This window comes from Marmota marmota, unplaced genomic scaffold (genome assembly GCF_001458135.2).
Source record: "Marmota marmota marmota unplaced genomic scaffold, marMar, whole genome shotgun sequence".
NCBI lineage: Eukaryota > Metazoa > Chordata > Mammalia > Rodentia > Sciuridae > Marmota > Marmota marmota.
The window spans coordinates 45,445-58,384 of NW_026008473.1; the positions used below are offsets into that span (position 1 = coordinate 45,445).

The window sequence follows — 12,940 nt, forward strand, 5'->3', positions numbered from 1 at the left end:
GAACAAATCCATATCCAAAAGTCTTTTTACAGAGGACAAGCTTTCCTATGAATTTCAACAAAAAAATGTACAAAATGTTCTAATTTTACTAACTACTTGGTCATACACTGGCAACCTCTTTAACATCTAGAGACTAGATGTTGCAAAATTGGGACTTATTTGTCCATTATATACACTATATACACAGCAAAAACAAAATGCACAAAACATAGAAAACTGATGTCTGAAAATGTCCAAATATGAACACACTAACCTTTTGCAATTGCTTCCCTCCCACCTCCTCCACATCACTGAGCAAATACAGACAGTACTATACCGCTCACAGAGGTGGTTTAATAGTTCCATTCCCAAAAGACTATTTCATATGAATTTTAGCAAAAAGATATTTACAAAGTGATATTTTACTACTTCTACGTTTAACATACATCGGGCACTTCTAAACATCTAGACAAGACTAGATGTTTCAAGTAAGGACTCAATTTGTCCACTATGTACATGACAGTCTTGAATACACTGCACACATGTAACAATAGTTCTAATTTGAAAATGTCTTCAAAATATGAGCATTCTGGCCCTTCACCGACCCAGTGGGCTATACTGCTCAAATTTTCAGAAGACAATCTTTCCTAGGATTTTAACACAAAACATTCAAAACTGGTTTACTAATTCTACTTTTGTCATACACTGGCAAACTCTTTAACATCTAGAAAGGCTAGATGTAGATTAGGAGGAATAATTTTTTCCTTTATATACACTATGTACACAGTAAAGTAAAACAAAACCCATAGACAACTCTTGGCTCTCGGTAAGCACACTGGCACGGTGCTCCCCAGGACCAGCACACAACTGTGCTATTCAACAGGGGTTTGGCTATTGCCCCCCGCCCCAAAAAAAAGAAACCATTTCATAAGAGTTTTAACAAATAAATTTACAAAATGTGTCATATATTTTACCACTTCTACTTTTAACATATATCAGGCACTTTAGAACATCTAGAAAACCTAGATATTTTTTTAAAAAAGTATTTAGCATTTTCAACTATATATACACTAATGAGGAATAAAATGCACACGCAAAACAATGGCTATTATACGAAAAATGTCTTTTACGTAAAACCAGTCTGGCACAGGATCTCCTTCTCACGGTCAGTCTTCTCCATGTCCAACGACCCACTTAAACAACCATGGACGAGCGTCGCTCCTAGAGGTGTTCTAACAAATTCATTTCAAAGTCACTTCCGGAAGGCATTTCTGATTTTTTCAAACAAATGGACATTTATAAGACGTTATTTTCTAACTCTATCATACGTCAGGCATCCTCTTTACATTTAGAATGTCCAGATGCAGCACAAGTTTTAAAAGGTTGGGGGGTAAGTTGAGAGCAGCTTTTTCATATTATATACACAGGCCTTTTACAAAGGGCCAGGAAATCATCCCAAAAGGTGGTGGGCTTTTCCAACTGGGTAGATGCGGCTTGTGACTCTACCATTTCTCTCTTTGGTAGAACAAACACCAACTGCCAGAGGCCGCTAACCATTCCACCCGTCGTCCTCTTCCTGGGGCTTTGCTCACCTTCCAGGACGGTTCGGTCTTTGTTGGCCAAGACAAAGTGCGGTCTGGAGGAGCCGGCACTGAGCGCTCAGGGAGAGCCCTGGTCTGTGCGGCTCCGCTGTCCAACGCGTGGTCGAGCTTTCAGGCGTCCATCCTCCTTTTTGGGACTTGAAGCCCCTGCCGGCCTCCGCGGCGTTGGAGCTGCAGCCATTCTTCTTGCCATGCCACGCCCGCCGCCACCCAAAGGCGCCACGTCCAGGGTGGCAGGTTCAGCTGGGACGGGCACGATTGAGCCAGGAGACCCGGCAGCCCTCAGGGTCCAGGGCCGACAGGTCGCCGCCGCCATCAGGTCATCCATATGGGTGTCAGGCTCACCGGTCCTTCACAGCCAGGGCCAGCCAGTGGGCACTCCCAGCAGGAGCTCCGGGGATCTGCAGGAAAGGCCATGTCCTGTCCTGGGGGGGGCCCCCAGCTCAACCGCTGGCCTGGGGACAGGGGCCCCAGAGGGCCCCGGGGGAGCAGGCCGCACTCCCCCGGGCCCCTCCTTTCTCACCACGCTCTCCACAGAGCAGCATTTGTACTGCTTCTCAGCAAGATGGACAAGACAGAATTCACAGAAATTCAATATTGGACAGTCAGAGACTAAGAGATCCAGAAATTTGAGTATTTTTAATAGAGAAAAATAAAGAGTGCATTGCAGTCATGTCAGTAGTGACAATGGCAGCAGGTCACTGCAGAGGAGAGGGGTAGCACAGATAGAGAAGCATAGCAGACAAATTTGGTGTAGGAAAATTTGAAGAAGAGAAAAACAGTATGAACTCAGTCAAATCAAAGGCTATATAGTGAGCTGGTGTTTGAAAACTACTTCATGTTTCTCAGCTGGTCAGCAGAAAGCCAAGGTAGGGGGCCATCTTGAAGGGGTCACACTGGAGATTTTTGATGCAGAAACCCAGGAGATCATGGCCAATGTTGCCACATTATCTCAACCAGTTTTTACTGTGTGGCCTAGAATGTATGTACCTGGCAGCATGTAATTGAAACGGGCACCAAGATGATTGTACCCACAGGGAATTCACATTGGAGACATGGAGGAGAAATCAACTTGCCTTCCCTTTTAGTCTGGGAGCTCACACTACCAGCTGATGAAGGGTAGGAGACTAAACAGGTGAGTGTGGTTACACTTGAAATTGAGCCTGGAAAAGCCATAATTGGGGTAGAGGGTGAAAGAACTGTGCAGGGTTTGTTACCCCACCCTGTGAGAAGAATTCTTGGGTAGACCCTGAGATTCACACTTCCACCAGAGAATGGTCTCTGCCCAGTCACAGGGTTGGGTGGATCTAAATTTCTTTTGAGTAGATACCACCTTACAAAGTTCCTAAGTTTTGATTAGAGTTAAACCTCTCTGGAACTTATCATTTAGAACTCTGAACCAACCTCAAGCTGATAGACTATCTGGGCAAATCTCCAATTGACAGTACTTCCTATCTGTCCTACTTTACACTAGTGAGAAGGGAAGCCAAGACCATTCAGCCATTTTCTGTTCAAGCCACTCCAGCATGCAGGTTGGTGAGCAACAGAAAAGGAGAAAGAGTTTGACAATCCCCAGTCCTTTGTCTTTCTAAGGGATACATAGCCCAGAAAGAAATGGAAAGCAGAACAGTCTGGCACAGTCAGTGAACATCCATCCTGGTCAACAGTTTTGACAACAACAGTTTTTTTGTTAATTGCTGAACTCACCATTCCTGTTTCTGTGTTAATTAGTATATTTTATTTCATAGTAGGCACCTGGTGTTTATTTGAATCTTGTATATCATTTTTTTTACCCTTATTTTTACTGTTGTTGCTTCTGTTTATTTCCCCCTTTCTGTGTGGTGCTGGGAATCTACTGTTAATACTGAGTTAATGGAGTAGAAACTTGGCTGCTGAGCTACACTCATAACCAGATACATCCACACCTCAGCCAAGAGACAGCACACCTTGATCTAGACAAAACTATCCCCACTCAAATTTTAGCAATATTTCAACATGAATAATAGGGGAGAGAAAAACTCCAAACTGATGACCAGTTCTCAAGTTGGAATGGCTAGGGGGCCTTCATGTCCCACTCATGGACACCCATACTCCTAGAGCAAACAGAAGGAAACAACCTGAAGTCTGAGGACACTACATTGATGAAGGGGACCCAGTCTAGACTGTTCCTATACCCTTTTGGAGTATACAGAGTTGTGCAGTCTAGAACAATTGCAGAGTGTGCATCTCATATACACTGCTGTATAGAACACAATTGCCTGATCTATAGGAAGGCCCCTACACTTGTGAGACATTAAAAAAAAGGATCCCCAAGCTCTGACACAATACATACTATATCAAGGTAAACTAGACTAAATTTGGGGCCCCTCTAAATGGAGAGAAACTTGTTCCTATTGAGAGTGAAACCAAGCCCCAAAGACCTGATGGATGCCAAGAAGCTGGGAGTGGAGATTGCACTCTGCCCCCACCTATCTAGCACATGCTAATCATATCTACATATGCACACTGCCTACCTTCTTTCTCACTTTTCTGTAACTACTGCCTCTTCTCTTTTAAAAATTCTGCTCATCTTCAGGGATTTTGAAGATGAAACCTTTAAAATAATAGTTATATTTTGTCTTCTTTCAAAACTGGCTTTGAATAAAATCATTTTCCTACAAATTTGATTTCAAATATTTCTGGAGCAGTGAGCAAATGGAAAAGGCTGTCCCTCTGGGGGGGTCACTCTGAGGGGAGTAGCAGCCTGTTGGCACTCACAGAGCAGCTTGATAGCCCTCAAGAGGAATATCACAAGCATGCCTAGGGGTTGTGTCATGAGCTGTGTGGGATTAACCTTTTAGCAGGCACATTCAGAAAAACAAACAGAAAGAAATAACCTGAAAGCTGAGGACACCATAGCCTGGGATCCCTGAATAAAATGACTCTTAAATCAAAACTTAGTAGTCCCTAGATAAAAAGGGCTCCCAACCAAAAAATGGCAGATCTGATGCCAATATTGATCTGATGCCAATTATTGTAACCTAGCCTTTTCTTCCCCAGGCTGGTACTGATGCCACCCAGTAACAACCATTGCCTCAGAAAGAAGTAGAAATAAATTAAACTAAGGAGGCAAAAGACCTCTCCAATAAAAATTATAGAACACTGAAGAAAGAATTGGAAAGACTTTTCATGTTCATTGATAGATACAACTAATAATGCTAAAATGACCCAAATTCCAAAAATCATCTACAGATTTAATGCAATCTCCATCAAGATACCAATGACATTGTTCATAAAACTAGCAAAAACAGCCCTAAAACTCATGCTCAAGAATAAAAGACCAAGGTGATTCTAAGCAAAAAAAAGCAATGCTGGAGGCATCACAACTGCTGATTTCAAATTATACTACAGAGCAATAGAAACAACAACTGCATGGAATGAAAAAAAAAAAAAAAACATGGATCAATGGAATAGAACAGAAGACACAGAGACAAACCCACACAAATAGAGTCATCTGGCCCACAAAGCCACCAAAAATATACACTGGAGAAAAGGCAGGCTTTCTAACAAGTGGTGCTGGAGAAATTGGTTATCCATAGTAGAAGAATGAGTCCTATCTCTCACCCTGTATAAAAGTTAACTCAAGATGGATCAAAGATTTAGAAACTATGTAACTTTGGACAGGGTCAACACTCTATAGGCACAGGCCTACAGTTTAGGAAATAATGTCAAGGGTTAATCAATGGAATGACATCAAATTAACAAGTTTCTGAATAGCAAAAAAGAAAAAAAATCTTTACTAAGTACTGTTCCAATGCAAATTAATATCCTTCATATAAACAAAACACTTACCACAAAAACCTCCAAATAAGCTAATCAATAAATGGACAAAGGAACTACACAGACACTTCTTAAAAGAGGAAATACAAATGGTCAACAAATATATGAAGAATGTTCAACATCTTTAGCAATCACAGAAGTGTAAATCAAAACTACACTGTGATTTTATTTCACCCCAATAGAATGGCAACCATCAAGAATACAAATGATAATAAATGCTGGAAAGGATGTGGAGAAAAAGATACACTTACACATTGTTAATGGAGTTGTAAATTAGTGCAATCACTTTGGAAATCAGTATGGTGACTCCTTGGAAGGGAAACACGGTATCCAGTTTTACCTCTCCTCAGTATTTATTCTAAAGAATTAAAATCAGCATCTGAACACAATTCTCAACAGCTAGACATGCTTGTGTGTTTTATTCAGTCCTAAAGAACAATGAAATTATGTCATTTGCAGGAAATTGAATGGAATTTGAGAGCATTGTATTAAGCAAAGTAATCCATACCCAGAAAGTCATGGATCATATGCTTCCTTTCTCTCATAAGTAAAAACCAGAGAGAAAAAAGAAAAAAAAAGGAAAAAAAAACAAGGGTCAAGGGAAGAGCTCATAAAAATAGAAATGACACAATTAGAGTAAAAGAAGAGGAGCAAGGGGAGCAAAGGGAAAGGAGAGGCACTAGGAAATGGAATTGACAAGATTATTTTGTTCTACTGTGTGCACATTTGAATATATAACAACAAATCTCACTATTGTATATATTTATATCAATAAAATTATATGTGTAAATTGATAAAAAGGGTATATGATTCCAGTCTCCCATCTCATACAAAAATAAATTCTGGAATATTGTATGGCTCAATGTGTGAAAGCATTATAAAGGTCTTTTAAAAGTGACACAGGGAAATATCCTCATCATATTCATTTAGGAAAATACTTCTTACTGAGGCCACAGAAAATACTGATAGCCACTTTCCATTTATGAATTTTTCTTCACCAAGAGTTGTCACTAAGAAAGTGAAGAAATAAGCCAAATGGTGGGAGAAAGTATTTGCAGCATATGTTATCAACAAAGAATAATGAAAATAAAGTCTAAAGAAATCCACATTACTCATCTCTAGAAGATATGGAATCATAAATTCTGACAAAATTCAAGTGTTGATAAAGAGGTGGAGCACCAGCTAGCCTTACATAGTGCTATGGAAATTTAAATGTAGTAAAGCAGCTTGTAAAACAGTTCTTACTGAATACAAGCCTTTATTGCAAACTATTCTCTAAACACTCAGTTTGTACTATGAGCACAACATATATTGTAATATATATTACCTCTTTTTTGTTCATTGCTATGACTTACCTGAATTATAGATTTTCAGATTAAATATTTTTAAAGACCTTGTATTTAATTGCTGTGTAACAAATTCTCCCCAAGTTTTACAGTTTAAAATAATAAATGTTTATTATCTCAAAATATCTAGGGATCAGAAATCTGAATGCAACTTAGCTATAAGCTTCTGACTCAGAGTTTTCTCACAAGCTTCAAAGGTTTTGGCTATGTCTACATCATGTCAAAACTCAGTGGTGGGATACATTGGTGTCACTGGGCCTCAGACTCTCTGATTGTTGATCATAGACTCAGTTCCTTGTCATTTGTACCTCTCCAGAGGAAGGCCCACGACATAACAGCTGAGTTCCTTTAGAATGATTGAGCAGGAAAATGTTCCCAAGATTGAAGCTATAGTCTTTGGAACTAACCTTTGAAATGACATTTCACTACTTCTGTCATATTCTATTTGCTAGAAGTTAAATAATAATAGTATCTTCTTGGCCTTTTGGCTAAGATCAAGTGTAGCATTTATTCTTATCAATTTAAAATATGATATGATAGTAATTGGAGTTTTAGAGCAGTGGGCACTTACTTTGTGCACTCCATGAATAGACCTGATATTGCAGTACCTCCAGGAATGGTGCAACACACCCCACAAAAGAAGTTAAATTACAAATCCACTCTATACTCAAAGTTTAGACATTATAAAAAGTGATGAATGCTAGGAGGTGGGGATCATTGGGGAACAACTTAAAGTCTGTTTACCATACTATTTTTATGAGGAAAAGAAATAGTATTGAGCTGAATTTATTTTTTAAGAATAAATTCATTTGATCAAATTATGATATATGTATCTATAAATCTACCACAGTGAAATCCACTGTTCTGAATAATTAATGTGTACCTGTATAAAAAAAAAAAAAAACACTTCTGTAAAGGAGTCAGTCTTAGTTACATTTATTTGCCATTCATAATGATTTATCATACATTTACTTAGTTTTTCCTAAACATATCAATTTATAAAAGGATATTTGATATTACTTATGTAATATCAGAAGTAATTTATATGATGAATTATAATAGGAAAATTTTCTAGTTCACTAAAAATCAATTACATGGAAAATCAAATTTTCTCTCATATCCATAGTTTTCAAATGTATGTAAACAAATCTATGCAGAGATCCCTAAATTTGTAAACTATGTTTTTTTTTGTATCTGGCTATTTAATTTGTATACAATTACACAGTGTTTCATAAGTTCTTTTCCTAGACAAGTTGCTTTCTGCCTTTGTATTTTGTCATCTCATAACTGTTCAAAATTCTGTGACTTCTCTTGTTTTGGATCCTCTATTGCCCACCCAGTGATATGATTAGGCTTTGCCCAAGGAGGAGTGTTATTTTAATATCATTAGCATATGGTGATACCACATGCCAAGAAGGACAAAATGGGAATTATAAACCTGGAAAGAAGGATCAAATGTGTTTATGTTGAGAGGCTTAGGGGAGATTTTGTACTGCTAATTCTCAACCTAGGGTAAGAATAAAGTTGAGGTTTCTGAAATTTATTCTTAGCCTTAGATAAAAGATTACTACTACTTTCAGTCAGTTTGCATTAAGAGGATCTTAAGGGCAATTTTTGGAAAAAATGTTGTATTGGGGCAGCATTCATGGCAGAAGTGGAACGAGGAAGGGAGGACAGTGAAGAAGAAATGGAGACTAACTTTGGTCTCACCCTGTGGGAATTCTGGAGTATACTGCATCTCAGAATTGGTTTCACCTTGAGGTACAGGAACTAGCCTTTGTCACCCTCTCAGTCAGTCAGTCAGTCATTGGTCTCTCATTGATTGCCTTGGAGAAAGGGAAAAGCTCCTTTTTTGAAAGTCCAGAGGAGGAGCAGCTATGATCAACATTTAAAAAAAATCTATCAACATACTAGTAGACTGCAAGGAAGAAGTTATAATTGATTTAATTGTCATAAAAAAAGAATTGATAAAAATCTACACATGTTTAGTATGACAAAAATTTTAATAGAATAAAAATAAAAGGAAATTTAACTATGATATTAAGTGTTTTATACCAAAGAAATTGAGCAACCATATGTAATGAGAAACCACAGAGACATGCCTTTGGGCCAGTGAGAGTGAGAGGGTAAGAATGTCCACTACCATCATTACCACTTCATGTACTTTGCAAGTATTAATCTGTTCTATAAGAAAAAACACAGAAATATACAATGAATGAATTAAAAAGAAATAGATAAAATTCCTTTGTACATGCCATGAGGCTTTATATAGAAAAAACAAAATAGAATTGGCAATAAACTATTCAAGTAAAAGGTGTTCACCAAAGTTGCTAGATAGTGATATAATCAATAAGATAGAATTTATAATAGCAACAAAAGTTATATAGTATTCAGAATAAATTTAACAAAGATACATAGACCTCTATTGTGAAATATTAAGTATTTTAAAGGCATAAAGGAAGATTTGAATAAATTAAGAGTTATGCCACAATTTTGGTCAGAAAGACATTTAAATGTGTCAAATTCTTTTCCAAATAATTTATAAATTTGATTAAATAAGCTTTTAAAAATTTTATAAAAGCAATAGTTTTCATAATTTTCAACATTAATTTTGAAAAAAATTAAAATGATAAAATTTTGATTATGATATTAACATTTTAAAAGCTATTAATATAAAGTCATGTTCAAGAAAAATAGATTTTAGAAAAGTGTAGAAATCATTGTTTAACAAGAAGGATATTACAATGAATGGTCAATGTTTAGGAGTAGCTAGGAGCAACCAGATCACTAAATACAGAAAAATAAAATTAGAGTCTTGAGGGTTACAAATTAATCTTCATTCACTTAAAATAAACTCTAAATGGATGAAGATAAAAACATCTTGAAATTTATAACTATAAAGTTAAAATAAGACCATAAAAGTATATATTTTAAAATCTATTATTAGGGATAATCTTTTAAACAAACTTTGAAGTATCACTCATAACCTGAGAAATTATGGATCTTATTATGACAAAATTAAGATTTTCTTTTTTATGAAAGACATTCTAGATAATGTACAGAGTACTGTACTCCTGCAAAAGAACAAGAAAAAACAAGGAATCCAAATAACTGAAAAAAATCTTCTGGATATGTTCAAAATCTCTGGTAATCCGAACAAAGCAATAATGAGTCACTACTTCATATTCATTAGATTGACAAAAATTAGAAAATTAGATAATGCCAAGTAACTTTAGTAAACTTGTATATTACTGGGGATGGTACAGATACAATTGAAGAAGATGATTAAATTTTGAAGATTAAATTTATATAATTCATCATTTGCTGAAAGCCAAATTTGATTTTTCCTGACTTTGTATCTGCTTTTGAAAAAGTGTCCTCTGATTATGAGGCACTTCCAGGCTGGAAGATAGTTACAAAAATCCTAATATTATCTTTATTTTCCATGTCATCTGTGGAGAAAAAGAGGACAATAAAATACCATATCCCAGGCTGGGGTTGTTGCTCAGAGGAAAAGTGCTCGCCCAGCATGATTGAGGAACTAGTTTTGATCCTCAGCCCACATAAAAATTTAAAGGTTTTGTCCACCTACAACTAAAGGATAAATGTTTTTAAAAAATACCGTACCCCTGAAGTGCTCTTCTCTGGTTTCAAGAACCTAGCCAAATTAAGAAAGCCATAAGAATGAGGCTAGGCCACAATTTCTGGATAAATATTACCTTAAAGGACACTGGCTTTCCCTCAAGTATGCTAGAAATTAGGGCCAGTTGTGCTATCTGTGGAAAACTACATTCTTGCATATATTCCAAGTTCCTTGGGATGCTGGTCATAAAACTGGACAAAGCAATCAAAGCTGATTATATTACTGCTTCTGTAACCTAATAGTTTAACCCATAACCTCCCTCCCCACCCCTGTGATAACTGGTGTGGAAAGGCACTGTGGACAGGAAAGTGCTTGTCCAGTTGGCCATCGGACATTGAGAGGGACTGGGACACTATTTTCATGTGAAACACTGTGTGAAATGGAGATGCACCTGTCCAGCCTTTCACCTCTGGACTTTATGGAAAAGCTCCTGTCTAGCCCTTCACCACTAAATCTTCCTGGTGAGTACTTTTAATAAATCTTATGTCTCATATCCCATTTCCTGGTGTCTTCTTTGGTCTCTTGGTAAGCAATTTCACTGCCCTAGCACAACTGAGCTGTAGATGGTATAGCTTCCCAAGGTAATAAACTTTCCCCAGTATATGCACTCAGATATAACAGAATTATATTCTAAAGCCATAAAGGTGGCATTAGAAGTTAAATTGTNTTTCTGTATCTCAGAGTGGACATGTGCTAACTTACTGATTCTTTACTGGATAAAGAACAGTATATATATATATATAATGAAATGCCACAGGATTTCAGAAAATAGTGTTAGGAAAACACTGTGTGGCTTTCTCAGAAGAAAAAATCTTTCATAGGGATGTAACATCATTGCATGCTTGCTATGCCTATTTTACATGCTTACTATGTGATTTCAGATGTAAGTAAGGGATTGGACAATATACTTTTAGGAAATCCTTGCAATTTAAAGATTCTACATTTCTTAGTTTTCTTTATTATTATTATTATTTTAATGAAGGGCACTGAGCTTTGATAGAGTGACTCAGGCCTGTGATCCCAGGTATTTGGGAGGGTAAAGCAGGAGGATCACAAGTTCAATGTCAGTCTTAGCAACTTAGGAGATCTTCAGCAAATTATTAGCCCCTGTCTCATTGTAAAAACGGAGTAGGGATATAGCTCAGTTTTAAAGTGCCCCTGGGTTAACATACTGCAAACAGTCAATAATTTAAAAAAAAAAAAAAAACAGATTCACTGAGTCTCTTAGAAGTGAAAACATCAAGACTGAGACACTTCATGAATTTTCTGGGAATCTTTTCCTGTGGGTCCTGAGTAGCCATCCTTGAGACCTTACTATTATGTAAACCCCTGAAAATATCCCCCCCATCATCCATTTGGCCTCAAATCCTAAAAAATTCTAAATGATTTGTGGCAAAATAAGTAATATAAGTTACAAAAATCAATATGTTTTGTTTAAGTGCCATAGTTGAGATCTAAACAAAAGCCTCAGAATTCCCCAAGGGGGAAACATTTTCAACTGATGAGAAAGGTAGATTTTAAGGTGAACTTTGAAAAAATACATGAAGATTGGAAGATAGAAATGGGGGCAGAAAGAAAAACTTGAAGGTTGAATATAAAATTAAAAGGAATATTCTGAAAAAAATGTATTTTGTCTCAAGGCAAATAACCTAAGAGAATTAACATATTAGTTGTTTTAATTATTCCATCTGGTCACTTTACAATGTGACAGCTCCCTAATTGATTAGGACACAGAAAAATGTGTTTTGAACTGAGAAGGAACTATCTCAGGGCACAGTAGGCTTGGGAAGTATCCTAAATGGTAAAACAAAAGAATCAGGATATCCCTGGGAGAAAACAGTTCTTTCTCTGAATATGTAATACATGCAAAGAGGAAGGCAAAGCAGCTGGATCAGTGTTTCCTCTGTCTCTCACCTGACAGCTCATAATGACTGTGTTGGTGACAGAGGATTGTCATCAGCAGGATGTCTTCTTATGAGTAATGAAGTAAGAAAATTGGTGGGGTTTTTTTGGTATTTTTTATACTTTGCACCATTGTTCATATACTAACTGTGATTTGATGCTTCTTTGGATTTCTTCATATTATTATTTTACTTATCCATCTTCTTTTCTGGCATCTCCACATAGCAAATTAATTCTACAGAACTTAAGAATGTTCGATTTTGTGTTCCCTTATTTCTTACTCTATTCATTCCCATCTACATGATAGTTTTAAACACCTTTTATTAACAGATGTGTTACAAATGTCTGTCTCTAGTATATACCTCTCTCCTGAGGTCCAAATCGCAACTGCTTTTTGAGACATTTTATTAGACATATCAAAGATGCCTCCAGTTAACTGAGACCACCAATGAACCTCTGATCCACCTCTAGATCTCAGCTGATTTCTGCTTTCCTTATTTCAGTGACTACACTAAGCATTTACTCATTCAAACTAGGACTCAGATCAGCACAGTGCACCCATTAAAATTAAAATCTCTTTATTTAGTTTTGTTCTTGTAGGATGAGCATAATATTTCTACTTCATATTTGCTGTGTGTGTGTGTGTGCGT

General features: G+C 36.8%; 1 pseudogene; it reads left to right on the top strand.

The window, feature by feature from the left end:
• Positions 1–7,213: 7,213 nt before the first annotated feature.
• LOC125614854 lies at positions 7,214–7,375 on the top strand (annotated as a pseudogene).
• Positions 7,376–12,940: the final 5,565 nt, after the last annotated feature.